Source organism: Nuphar pumila, chromosome 8 (assembly GCF_984573655.1).
Source record: "Nuphar pumila chromosome 8, dmNupPumi1.hap1.1, whole genome shotgun sequence".
In the NCBI taxonomy this organism is placed as follows: domain Eukaryota; kingdom Viridiplantae; phylum Streptophyta; class Magnoliopsida; order Nymphaeales; family Nymphaeaceae; genus Nuphar; species Nuphar pumila.
Window position 1 is genome coordinate 79,828,372 of NC_143256.1, and position 13,062 is coordinate 79,841,433.

Below are 13,062 nucleotides of genomic sequence, written 5' to 3' on the forward strand. Positions count from 1 at the left end.
ATGCCTCATACTGCATTTCATCATCATTTGATTCAATTTGAATTTCGAAATATCAATTTTACCAAATTTTCCTTCAAAAAAAAACGGATTTTAAAGGTATAACTTTATAATTAGGGGTATTTTGGTCATTTTTTACCACCATTTTGAATTTCAAACTATTTTCTACTGAATTTCTTGCATTTTCATCATTTCAAATATCAAGGAAGCCTGAGAATAGAGTTTATATCCAATTAAGTCCAATAATTTTATAATATTATTGGAAAATCTTGGAAAAACTCACATATTTGAGCTAACCTTGTTTCAAGTTTGGCAGGGACATTCAAAAGAAGGAACTGAAGTCTGCAATTTCCATTTATTTCATTTATTTAGTGATGTAATAATGTAAATTTTGGAATAAGAGATTTAATTTTCTGCTTAGACTAGGATGCATATCATATAGTTTAAATTCATGCAATATCCTATTTCTATGATTCATGCATTTTATTTCAAAAGCACTATGGATGTTCACGAATGGCACGTGCACCAACTCTTAGATAGTTGATGAACTCGGTGGAATCCATATTTACGGCCCTAGTCGGAATATGGACGAGACCCAGATCCATCATCTTTCTACTAGTCACATTGAGCCTACACTCTTAGGCTATCTTAAAATGCACATCATATTTCTAATATTTTCAAAGTATTGTGCATTAAATCAATTAAACTCTGAACATATTCATGGCCACAGTCAGAATATGTGAAGGATTTATTTTGACTTAATATACATTTTTCCAACAAATTTTTTAGAAAATCTTTCAAAGTGCATTCATTCACTCATATCATTTGCAACATGAAATCATTGGTTTTCTCATGATTTTCTTAAGAAAGTTTCATTCTCAAGAAATCAATTTCTCAAGAAACTCTGAGAATTTTTCAAAATCGGTTTTCCCAAGTCAAGTTTTCACAGTTTCCATGGAAACCAGTTTCTCAAGAGACTTCTAAAATCTCTGAAGTTGGATTTCCAAAATCCAAGTTTCCTTCGTTTTTCCTTGGAAATGTTATTTTCTTAAGATTTTCAAAAGAGAGTTTTCCAATCTTCCTCAAAGATCAAAATCGATTTCCAAGTATTTCAAGGGTAAGATTCCCAGGATTTCAATTTCCCAAGTTTCCATTTTTCCTCTCCAATGAGTTTTCTTATAAATTTTCCATCATTTTCCTAAGAAAATTCTCAAAGTCCAAGTTTTCCTGAGAAGTGTTTCCCTTTTCAAATGTTCACCTTTTTCTCAAGAATTCTTTTCATTTTCTCAGGATTTTCATCCATTCATGATTTTCCCACATCTTTAGGAACTTTCTCATGATTTCAAAGCCCTTTTCATCTGAGTTTCCTGAGAAATCGACTTTCACCTTTTTCCTGAGAAATGTTTTTCAACTCCAGATATTTTCCAAGCATACATCATGTTTTCCTACTTCCATTTTCCAAAATCTCATAGCACACGCCTGAATTCTTTGTGCATTTAGGATAGAACACGATTTTGATGATTTAACTAAGTCAAGCACAATTTTGGTCCTTGGTTCGATTACCCCTGTTAAAGGCGGCAGGAACGGTCGAACCTCGTACCGACAGGTCGAGCCCCATCCCATGGATTGTCCCGCAATTTTCAAAACGGAGGTGAGTATTTCAAAATATTTTCCAAAATCCGGTCAAGTTTGAAGCGCGAAATCATTTTCCTCTTTTTCTTCCGCAAGGTAGGGAAGACGGGAAAAATTTTGCGACGATCACAGGTTTGGCAACCGTGATGGGACCTGTCCTTGTCTGATAAAAAGTGTGTTTGACTTAGTTCAATTATCGAAATTATGTTCACAAAATGTCAGCTCTTTTACTTTTGATATCATGCGAACCTAGGAGCCTAGATTCTGACCTAGCTGACATTGACTGCATATAGACTAGGCATAGTTTGGTAGGACCAGATTGAGGAGATATTTTCATGTACACATAGACTTAGGTCTAAACACAACTCTCCTCAATTTAGGATCTGAATGCAAACAATATATGCTTCTTCAAAGATTTTCAAAATCTATCTCTCTAGGACTTAGAGCCCTCTATTTCTTGCATGTGATCATTTTTTCAAAATCTCTCTTACCTATCATTACCCGGTCTTCACGTTGATGGGCTCTCTTCCAGAACCCTAGTTCGAGACAGAGCCTCACAACTGGGCCAATTATTTGGTTAACGCCCCCTACCACGTACAGTGGGCCACAGTCTGAAGTATATCGGTAGGCGCTCAAGGATGTTGAAAAACCTTACCTTAGAACCGGAGTTGAGAATGTATGCCACATACCTCGGATTTTAATTCTGGTATATCGACATAACTGGATTGGACAAAGATGATTTGAACCTAGAGTTAGGATTATGGTCCTACAACTGCTTTCAAAATAATGCATCTAGAGTCAGCCTTTTAGGGAGTGCTCTATGTGCATGAATGTTTGTGCAGGATGTGATTGTTCGTATATTACCTTTATTTTCTTACATTTTTCCCAAAAATATTTTCAAATACCCATATTCTCATCCTTTTCCTTCATTTTCTCAAACCCTGGATGACTTTTTAAAATATCCTATTTCTTTAAAAACTCCAGGTGATTTTCCATTCTCTCGTTCTACTGGATCCCGAATTTTCAACTGCATTTTCATCCTGCCTGCAATTTTTCAAAATCATATGTTTTCTCTCATTGGATTTTTAATCCTTTTGTCTATTTGCAAAATTCTTCATCTTATTTTCCTCATACATACCTTGATTATTGTGGTGGAAATTGTTTACCCACTTGCCTTCTCCTTATTCTAAATCTGTTTGCGGATTGTTTTTTCAAGAGATATCTCTTTCCTTCAAAACAGTGTTTTCCTCGTGGCTGACGACCTCGCCTAGGTAACAAGGCACATTTTCCGTTGTTTATTTCCCTTGCAAAAGGATGACAACACAATTGTCATAATCCTTACGACGACTCAATCCCTAGTAATGGGATAATCTTCCAATGGTCTACCACATTTTTCATCCAAAAATCCAAAAATTTTCCTCCCTAGTTACACTGGGGCATTTTTTTTGAAAAATCTATCTTTACCTCAAAACATCCTGTATGCAGGCAGGATAAACCAATCTCTCATTTTGCATGTATATGCACCCACTTGCATTCACATTTTCATATGCATTTGCATTAATTCTGCATCCATTTTCTTCCCCTTCAGGTTAAGGGATAAACCTGAATCATTTTCCATGATTTTCAAATTTCTATTCATATCCCCGTTCAGGATAAGGGGTTAATCCTGAAAATCAGACCACATACATCTAAGTATGATGGTCTTTTTCATTGCAAATAATCCAGTCCGCAAACTGGCCATTCTCAAAACTTTCAATACCAGCTCTCGCACTATCGATTTTCAAAATTCAATCTTGTGATTAAAGATTTTCTTTTGAGATTCGAGCCCTGACTCGAACTTTCCTGCTTTCCTTCAAAGATTTGAGTTTTAACTCAAGTTTTCTTTCCTTCAAAATCTGAACTTCTCAGTTTTCCTTTGAGATTCGAGCCCCGACTCGAACTTTCCCACTTTCCTCTGAATATTTGAGTTTCGACTCAAAAATCTGAATTGACCTAGTTTTTCCTTTTAAGATTTGGGTTTCGACCCAAACTTTATCTCCTTAGAAACCAAACTTCCTAGCTTTCCTTCGAAGGCTCGAGTTTTGACTCGAATCTTTCAGCTTTCCATGTAAAACCAGAGTCCTGATTCGGATGGTATTTCAAAACCAGCTTTTGAGTTGGGCTTACCTTCAAAATCCAACATTATGCTAGAACTTACCTTCAAAATTCCAACTTCGTATTGGATTTACCTTTGAAATTGAGTACCATCTTCAGAGATGTGTCAACTCGGATGTCAAGCGACCTCTTTTACTAAGGATTTCAAGAACATTTTGTCAATATGTCAATCAATTACCTGTTGATTTCATAATTTTATTGCACAAAATTTTACCTCAGTTTACCTTCAGTATCACTTCCAAAAAGGTAAGGCTTTTGTGAAGAAGGATTCAAAATCTAAATTCTTTCTATTGGCCAACCAAAAGGATGAAGGATAAATCCTCGATATGACCAGAGAAGAAGATTCAATGTTATTGCAAAGCCATAGATGATTGATATTGATCGCAGTCAATGGCACATTTTTAAAGACCATTCTTGTGAAAATGAGGCAGTGGAAGTATCCTGAGTGCTAGGAAAAGAGAGAATTCATCCAAGCCCTATCTTCTCAAAATCACCCAAGCTGCAATTAAATATCCGCAAAAGGGATCTCTCAATTGTCGTCAAGATGAAGGCGAATTAAGCGAGTAGACCCCCGGGGACAAAGAAGATTTGAAACATCTCCAAGATGACGGAGTTTGTGACGGATCCTTCCAGAGAAAGTGCAAAGCACTGTCGAGATGAAGGCAGATGCGATGAACCTCCCGACAATCTCCAAAAGATATTTAATTTTAGCTATCATTCAAAGATCTCTAACCCATGAGCCAATATCGTCAAAAAAAGGATTGAAACATCTCCAAGTTGAAGGAGCTTTGTAACGTACCCTTCCAAAAAAAGAGGAAAAAGAAAGAGAGAAAAAGTCAGAACATCTCCAAAATGAAGGAGAATGTAGCAAAAACCCAAGAGCCCAAAAGAGTGCAGAAAGATTATCATGAGAGAAGCTCCCAGGATATCAAATTGCCAAATCTATCAAGAATCTTCTTTAAATTTGTGAAATTCTATTATCAATACTCTTTCATCAATTGCTTTCATAATATCAAATTCTCTTTCCTGCTCATATCAAGGAAATTGATAGCTTCTTTGAAGAAAGTCAATCGCAAGCAATTTGGATTCCAAATCTTGATTCTATGAAGTCAATCCTGTTTGGAGATAATACTTCAGGTAGAAAAGAAGGAATATTTTCACAACGATGAGCATCATTTTCAATTACTTTGAATCAACAAAATTTTCAACATTTTGACAATATTTTCTAGCTATCCTGACATTAAGTGAGAGCTTGATGTCCATATTGATGCATCTTGACCCCTTAGAGAGATTTTCCTTTGTCATCTTTCACATTTTTGAAAGATTAGCCTTCTCTCCGAATGGATCGCCTTTGTCATCTTTCGCAATGTCGAAAGAATCGCCTTGTTCCTTTGGACTACCTTTGACATCTTTCACATTGTCGAAAGAATCGCCTTACTCCTTCGGATTGCCTTTGTCATCTTTCGCATTGTCGAAAGAATCGCCTTGTTCCTTTGGATTGCCTTTGTCGTCTTTCGCGTTGTCAAAAGAATCGCCTTGTTCCTTTGGATCGCCTTTGTCATCTTTCGTGTTGTCGAAAGAATCGCCTTATTCCTTTGGATTGCCTTTATCATCTTTCGCGTTGTCGAAAGAATCGCCTTATTCCTTTGGATTGCCTTTATCATCTTTCGCGTTGTCGAAAGAATCGCCTTATTCCTTTGGATTGCCTTTGTCATCTTTCGCGTTGTCGAAAGAATCGCCTTATTCCTTTGGATTGCCTTTGTCATCTTTCGCGTTGTCGAAAGAATCACCTTATTCCTTTGGATTGCCTTTATCATCTTTCGCGTTGTCGAAAAAATCGCCTTACTCCTTTAGATCGCCTTTGTCATCTTTTGCGTTGTCGAAAGAATCACCTTATTCCTTTGGATTGCCTTTGCCATCTTTCGCGTTGTCGAGAGAATCGCCTTGTTCCTTTGGATTGCCTTTGTCATCTTTCGCGTTGTTGAAAGAATCACCTTATTCCTTTGGATTGCCTTTATCATCTTTCGCATTGTCGAAAGAATCGCCTTGTTCCTTTGGATCGCCAGCATTCATCTTTCGCATTGACAAAAGAGTTGCCTTATCCTTCGTTAAAAAAAATGCCTTATTCATCTTTTGCGTTGTCAAGAGAGTTGCCTTACTCTTCTCTGAAAGAGTTTGCCTTATCTGTCTTTCGCGTTGCCGAAAAAGTTACCTTATTCTCGTCAAAAGATTGCCATATCTATCTTTCGCATTGTCGAAAGAGTCATCTTACTCCTTACCTTATTCATATTTCACAATGATGAAAAATTCACCGGATCGTCTTGATCATTTTCCAAATTTGCCTCTTATAATCCCATTTTCATCGCCTCGTTCCTCTTCTAGAAAAGTTGTCTTATTCACCTTCCGATATTTCATTTTTCTACCCAATCAGGATAAGGGTATAAACCTGAGCCTCAATCAAAGAGGTATTTCATTTTCCGCCCAATCAGGATAAGGGTACAAACCTGAGCCTCATTCAAAGAGGTATTTCATTTTTCGCCCAATCAGGATAAGGGTACAAACCTGAGCCTCATTCAAAGAGGTATTCCATTTTCTTTCCCGATCAGGATAAGGGTATAAACCTGAGCCTCAATCAAAGAGGTATTTCATTTTCTGCCCAATCAGGATAAGGGTACAAACCTGAGCCTCATTCAAAGAGGTATTTCATTTTTCGCCCAATCAGGATAAGGGTACAAACCTGAGCCTCATTCAAAGAGGTATTCCATTTTCCCTCCCGATCAGGATAAGGGTATAAACCTGAGCCTCCTTTGATGAGGTATTCCATTTTTCGCCCAATCAGGATAAGGGTACAAACCTGAGCCTCATTTGATGAGGTATTCCATTTTCCGCCTGATCAGGTTAAGGGTACAAACTTGAGCCTCCTTTGATGAGGTATTCCATTTTCCGCCCAATCAGGATAAGGGCACAAACCTGAGCCTCAATCAAAGAGGTATTTCATTTCCGCCCGATCAGGATAAGGGTATAAACCTGAGCCTCAATCAAAGAGGTATTTTATCTTCCACCCGATCAGGTTAAGGGTACAAACCTGAGTCTCATTTCGATGAGATATTCCATTCCCCAATCAGGTTAAGGGTTAAAACCTGAGCTTCGTTCCAAGCGAGGTATTTCTGTCCCATCCAGGTTAAGGGCAAAAACCTGAACTTCGCTCTCATAAAGCAAATATTTCCTCTTCATTCTCCATTTGATATCTACCATGATCACCAGGATAATTTCCCCTCATACCCAGTCAGATCCTTCTAACTGGGGCATTTTTTTTATATATAACTCAAATTTGGTGTGTTTTTCTTTGCCACTAAGCTCGACCACAAGCCGGCTTAGTAGCAAAGAGGGGCATCTGTAAACACCCCAAATTTTCATTCACCTCTCCAACATTTCCACCAAGCATCAGCATCCAGCCTCTGAAATCGTCAGAGGGCAAAATGGTCATTTTCTGACCACGGACCTTGCAAAAGTCTAAATTTCATCTGCAACTCTCAAAATTTCTCTATTTTTAGCTCAGATGTTCAAAATTTTATTCCTGACAGAAGACAGGCATCTCCAAGTCTCGGTTCAAGATTCTATTGCATAAGACATGGCATTGCATATCATTGCATGAGCATTTCATATCACTGCACTGCATAACATGTCATTTCGAGGTCCAGAACTCTCGATTTCAAAATTTTCAATCCAGATTTGAATTTTAACTATTTTCAAAATTGATTTCAAAATCCTGGGTCTTCAAAATTATCAATTCTTCCCATTTTACCCCCAGGACTCTAAATTTCAAAATAGTTTCTCAAGAAAATAATCTGGATAGTTTTCAATATGGATTTCAATCACTTCATCTCAGATTTTGCCCTTTTGTCAGCTATTTCAACTATCATTCTTTTACAAAATCACCCTACAGGGGCCAACTCTTTCCAAAAAATTTTATTTTACCAATTAGTCCAGATTTTATGAAAATTCCAAAAAGAGGTTGTTGTCTTGTCCTTATTTCAATAAAGAAGCAATGTGGGACCCACACTGAGGTGGTGTCACACGGGCTTTTCTTTTGAAAAACCTGAACTTTAAAAAACCCAAAAATATAGGAGCCTTGTCCCCTAGATCGGCGCCACTTGTCTTTTCTCTCTCCTCCCATTTATCTGCCAAATGTCAGTGTGGGGCTACCTTAAGAAGCCGCCACATGTCATTAAACATCCTCTTCATTCCATGCCATGTGTCAGTATCCGCCATCTCCACCCTGCGCCATGTGTCATTCTAAAGATCACCCTGAGATGCCAAGTGTCATATGTTGTCTTGTCCAGAAAAGTGAGGCTTGTCTCCTTTGAGGTGGCGCCATTAAAGTGTGTCTCCTGCAGAGGACATGTGTCAATCTCTCCCTCCTTCAGAAAAAGCAGACTGACACATGTCACCTTCTGCTTTTCTCAAAAAAGCAAGTGACACATGTCATTTCTAGCTTCCTTCAGAAAAAGCAAATGACACATGTCATTCCCTGCTCTTCTCAGAAAAAGCAAGTGACACATGTCATTCTCTGCTCTTCTCAGAAAAAGCAAATGACACATGTCATTTCCTGCTCTCTTCAGAAAAAGCTAAAATTCAAATCCTCTTAGAGGTGGCGCAAATCCTGAACTTCACCTTTTCTATTTTGTCTGAGATGGCGCCATATGGCTTGGACCTCCTTCTCTTCCCTCTGCCATGTGTCAATCTCTGCTTCTTTCAGATGCTCGACTAGAAGGGTGAATGGGATTCACACTTGTGTCTGGTCGAGTTTGCTTACAACAACAGTTATCATGCTAGTATCGGTATGGCTCCGTATGAGGCTTTGTATGGGAGACCTTGCCGATCACCGTCATATTGGGATGATATCAACGATCGATCCAGTGAATCGCCGATTGTTCTTCAGCACTACACTCAGCAAGTGCAGAAGATCTGAGAACGTCTGAAGGCAACTGAGGACAGACAGAAAAGTTACGCCGATAAGAGGCGGCGAGAGCTTCAGTTTGATGTGGATGACATGGTTTTCGTGAAAGTATCACCGACGAAGAGCGTCTTTCGTTTCGGAAAGAAAGGAAAGTTGAGTCCTAGATATGTTGGGCCGTTCAGGATCCTTGAGAGGATCGGTGGAGCAGCCTATCGGATTGAGCTACCGCAGCAGTATGCTCAAATTCATAACGTTTTTCACGTGTTGATGCTGAGGAAGTACATTCCGGACCCATCACACGTCATCTGATACAAAGATGTCGAAGTACAAGAGGACTTAACTGTAGCCGAGAGATCTGTTGAGATTGTTGATCGTCGAGATCAAGTTCTGCGTACCAAAGCCATTCCGTTGGTTAAGGTACGGTGGCAACACCATGGCATCGAAGAGTGCACATGGGAGCCAGAGGCCAACATGAGGGAGAAATATCCTGATCTTTTTGTGGCCTAGCATTCGTGATTTCGCGGACGAAATCCCTTTTTAGGAGGAGAGGATGTAAGATCCATTGCATTTCTAAGGAAATTTTATATGAAGTATGTTTTAGCGTTGAAAATTTTGTGTTCTAGGCGAGAATTGCTCATAAATTTGGTGTATTTTGTTTTCTGAGTTTCTAAATCTCGTAAATTCGCTTTACAAGGCGATTCAAGGCTAATCACGTTGAATCTAGCCTTGATATTTCTAGAGTATATTTATATTATACTAAATTAGTTTCACCCCAAATTTGGGATCTAAACGAGAAATAAATCTCGTTATTTTATAGAATTGACACAAAATGGGTATATTGGTAAATATGAGTCGGATCGAGGCCCAAAATTATCAAAATTAGAAATTTAAATATATATTATTATTATATTGGCCTTCATACATGAAAAATAAATTAGAAATAAAACTTTGGAATTAATTTAAATATATCCATTTAAATAATAAGTAATTAGGGTTTTTACATAAAGTAAATTGTAAATTTCATAAAACCTAAAAGAGGTTTTTCGAAAAGTTTTGAAAGGAGGTTGGTTTTGGACATTTAAGAAAGGTAGTTAGCATGGGGCCCACATGAGCATGAGCTCAGCCCATGCTACTTTTCAAAAAAAATGTATATAATACAAAAAAAATGGTATTTAATAGGCATTTTTGAAAAGGAGGAAAATTTTCAAAAAGGGGTTGGTTTTTGGAATTTAGAAAAGTGGGTGGCTTAGCCCCCATAGGCTGGACGCCCCTTAGGGGGTAGCTCCAGCCCATCAAGTCAAAAAAAAATATAAAATTTGAATTTCAAAAAAAGGTTGACCTTTGGGTCAGAAAGGAGGGTCTATGGAGAGACCTACTCTCCCTAATTTAGGGAGAGTGGTTGGGAGATAGGCTCAAGGGTTGTACACCCTTGAGCTTGGCCCATCATAGGGAGTCAAATCCCTTTTCCTAGCCCTATAGCACATAGAGGGAGGGGGGAGCGTGTGGGAGGAGAGCTCTCCATCTCCTCCCCTCTCATCCCAACCCTCCATCTTGGAGGGGGGTTATTTAAGGGAGTGAGGAGAGAGAAATTCATTTCTCTCTTCCTCCTCCTCCACCATCTCCCTCCATCCTTCATTTTTTCTCTTCTCTCTCAAGTGTGAGAGTGAAGAGGGTGTAGAGAGAGAGGTGAGTGTGGCTGAGAGAGTGCAAGTGAGGGCACCAGCACCACCACACCGGAGCCATCTCCGTTCCTACGACGGAAAACCCCGAAGGTGAAGAGCTTCCACTTTGCATTCCATTTCTTTTTGAAAAAAATGCATGTAAAAATTGTTAAGGTAGGTCTGGGTTTTTCTTTTTCTTCTAAGTCATGAAACTTGTATGAGTGTGGGTGTGTTTTAGAGGGATCGACACATTGCTGTGGTAAACACGCACACACCGGACGTTCTACGCAATGGAACTGTCCTTAGGCGTTTTCGGAGTTCTGCAGCTCCTGAATCCCCTCTGCTAAAAAGACCGTATCTCACTCGATACTTGTTCAAATGAGGCAATCTTGGACTTTTCGGAAAGGCGAGACGACGTTCTCCAACCTTCGTGTTTATATTTTTCGCTGGTTCGGTTTGAAACCCTCTCCAAAAAGCCTCGATTTTAGCAGACATTCAGAACTTTTTGTCAATGTACAGGAAGTCCTGAACACTGTCCGGTGATCCGGTGGTATCTCTCAAACCAATCGCCGGAATTTTTCACTCTATGGATTTTCGGAAAGGTCAGACCATTAACTATGACTTTGGTGTAGACTATTTTTCTTGATTCATTTTTTAAACTTCCCAAAAAGTACCCTTTTTGCGGTCTAATGGGTCTCCGACAGTGGTCCCAGAAGTTTCAGACACTGTCTGGTAACTCGGCGCCACTTCCCAGACCGCTGGCCGGATCTGGATGATCTTGGTTTCTGTGCGAAGCTGAGACATGGATCTACGAGTTCAATGTTGAGAATCTCCACTGATTCGGTGCAGACGAACCCCGAATCGGGTCATCTTTCGGGCCATTTCTGGGCTATATAGATAACTATATAACTATAACAAAAAAAAAAAGGGAAGATGGTTGGGACTCGCCGTGTCCCGCTGCAACCTCTGCAGCGTTGGGTATGGCAGGGTGGTCTGACCCACTTCGGGGTTTGGACCCACCCGTTGGGTCTTCCCCAATCACGTGGGGAAGGGGCGCCACACGGGACGCCCACGGTTTTGGGTAACCAGGTGTGCTTTACACCCGGAGCACCCTTTTGTTGGGACATGCCCCAGCAGCCAGCAGGCTGCAGCCTTGCTGCTGGCTGTCCCTTGGCCAAGGAGGTTTTCTCCTAGACCCGGCAGGGTCTGGTCCAACGTGGACTAGACCAGCTGGTCGCTGGCCAGTTTGCCTTCCAACGGCACCTTAGCCGCACCCCATGGTGCAGGCTGCTCGCGGCCCATTGCGGGATGCTGCCTTAGCAGCCTGGGGTCTGACACATAGGTCAGACCAAGGTGGGGCCGGGTCTGGTCCAGCAGACCAGGCTGCCCAAACGACCCCGGTTGGAGCCTTACGGTTAAGTGGCGGCGGGTGCTAGGTGTGCTCGCAAGGCTTAGCCAACCACTAGGTGATTGCGTGTCCTGCTGCACCCACCCGGTAGCCTCGTTGTAGAGCTTAGTGAAGCTCGTGTTGGTGGCTGTCACAGCCCTATGAGTCTGGTACGACATGCCTAGACCACCTACTTATGCGATTTCCACTTCGCCGCCAATTCAAAAAGCACGAAAATGCGCGCATGAAGGCAAAACCGATGGAGAGTCACTAATGGAATCTTTGCGGCACGTGTATGATGTCCAAACAGCCCGTTTAGTACACTTGGCACCAACGGTGCATGGTTCGGAACTGCCTATAGGGCCTGGTGGGCTACGGTTAGCCTTTTTGGCATCTTGGCACACGTTGTGCCATTTTACCCTTGCACGTCCCGTCGGTGGTCCAGAATGACCACCTTAGCCTTCGCTGCCACATCGTGGTGAGTTTTGAAAGGGGTATAGTGAGGCGAGCAATACGCTGCCCATGTAACTTATTACGATTCCCAAGTATTGGGTTTTTTGAAGTTTTCAGCAGAAAACCGTCGTTTTGACCTTTTTGAGTTTTGCTAGTGCGGTGCCACATCACAGATGTATTGACGTAATCCCCGTACACATGGGGTTACTTTAAGAACCTTTCTCGACACTCATAAGTGTCGACACTACGGTCTTCCCTAAGCGAATGGTTTCGCTAAGTGTTGGAGCCGACGTAGGGCGGCGGAAATATATGTATTTGGGAGATCCGTGCTAAAAGCTTTGGACACTGGTTGTCGTACGAACATGTCGATATATATATATATATATATATTGAGCCTGTTATCACTCAGAATTGTGCCTTTATGAATATGTGTTCCAAATCATGATAATGTGTGGTTTATGCATGTGGCACATCATGACACGTATGTCACCCGTTCAGATCGTCGAGTACTTCTTGTTTTGGCTCACATTCGTATATCAATGGATATACGACGCACCAGAGGCGTGTTTTGTACTCGATGTGACATACACCTGGAAAGAACTGAAAGCACTGTAGGGTATGACACTTTCGACCTGTTGAGGTTTGGGACTCAGTTGGAGTCTTCGGGCAGTGGCCCGGGTTTGTGAGAGTGTACTCACACCTTGTGTCACCCTAGGCATAAAATGAAAATGTTATAATATTGTCTTCATAGGCGATGTGCTCGTGTGGTCGTGAGAGGCTGAGCATGTGGATGGGCAGACCAAGTCCTCGTTTGCGTA